This window comes from Sciurus vulgaris (genome assembly GCF_902686455.1).
Source record: "Sciurus vulgaris genome assembly, chromosome: 13".
Lineage (NCBI taxonomy): Eukaryota > Metazoa > Chordata > Mammalia > Rodentia > Sciuridae > Sciurus > Sciurus vulgaris.
In genome coordinates this window covers 70,984,620-70,986,345 of record NC_136474.1, presented here as the reverse complement: position 1 = coordinate 70,986,345, position 1,726 = coordinate 70,984,620, and positions in this window count along the sequence as shown.

Genomic DNA, 1,726 nt, shown 5'->3' with positions numbered 1-1,726 from the left:
GATTCAGTTCCTAGTCCCAAGTTCAAGGCCAGTTTCAGTGACTTAGACCTTGTCTCAGAAAAAAATCAAAAAGGGGCTAAAGATGTAGTATAGTGGTATAGCACTTGCCTAACATGTGTGAGCTCCTGATTTCAAGTCCCCAGACTGAAACCAAAACAAAACTGACTTTGCAACTAATACATATTTGGCTAAGGAAAATGGACAGTTTCCAAAAGGATGTAAAAATGTCTTTTTTTGGTTGAAAGTATAGGAAAGGAGGAGGGATCATTTTAATGTTATTTGGATAATTTTTTTTTTTTTGAGACAGGGTCTAAGTTGCTGAGGTTGGCCTCAAACTTGAAATCCTTCTACCTCAGTCTGCCAAGTCTTTGGGGTTACAAACATGCACCTCCACACCCACTCTTTTTAGATAATCATTTAAAAAATGAATTATTTTTTGAATTGCATAGTATAAAATTTAAAATCAAACAAACAAGCATACAGTGAAAAATCTCTTTTCCTTCTTCACTTTACCACATTTGTCATGTACTTGATTTAAATATGAAAGATTTCGCCATGTGGGAATTTTTAATTTCAAAGCAATAGAATAATTCAATTGCTTCAATTACTGCTCCTGGGTTTTGGTCATATGTTTCTTTTCTTTTTTTTTAATATTTTTAGTTGTTGATGGACACAATATCTTCATTTTATTTTATTTTTATGTGGTGCTGAGAATCGAACCCAGTGCCCTACACATGCTAGGCAAGCGCTGTACCACTGAGCCACAACTCCAGCCCCTGGTCATATGTTTCTGACTTTGATTATTTAAAAATCAAAACATTAAAACTATATTGACTTCTTTCAGTATGTTATTTTACTTTTCTATGGCACTGGTGATTGAACCCAGGGGCGCTCTATCTCTGAGCTACATCACCACTAAATTGCCCAAGTTGGCCTTAAACTTGTGATCCTCCATCTCTGAGCTACATCACCACTAAATTGCCCAAGTTGGCCTTAAACTTGTGATCCTCCTGCCTCAGCTTCCCAAACAGCTGAAATGACAGGTGTGGGCCATCCATGCCCGGTTAATACCTTCATTTATTTACTTACTTATTTTGGGTACCAGATATTAAACCTGGGGCGCTTAACCACTTAGTCACATCCCCAGCCCTTTTTATTTTTTATTTTTAAAACTTTGAGACAGGGTCTTGCTTAGAGCCTTGCTAAGTCACTGAGGCTGGTTTGAACTTGTGATCCTTCTGCCTCAGCCTCCTGAGCCACTGGGATCACAGGTGTGTGCCATTTTGCCCAGCCTGGTTAGTACTATTATTAAATTTTTTTTATATCTAAATTTTTGGTCCTTTGGATTATCCTAACATAAAACAAGAAGTACAGATCTCTAGCATCATGTGGTGAACTGTTCATCTTTCTACCACTGATACAAAAGGTCACTTTTTTCATAAACTAAATTCTGCATATTATTAACATTTGGAGGTAGGCAGGTGAGCTGATTAGCAAGAAGAGCAGCAAACCCCCGAGAAGGAAGACAGTAGGCGAAGAAGAACTGGATCTTCATAACCTTCTCCTTTCACTCTAGCTGACCCAAAGAGTGCATGCATGGCTGCTCTCACAGTGCTCTCGGAACAGAGCTCCTGAAGAGTTCCTAACTGCCAACCACAACCACACAGAAAGCAACAGCTGACAGAAATGCTTTTAGTATAAAACAGTGTTTTGGCACAAAAATACT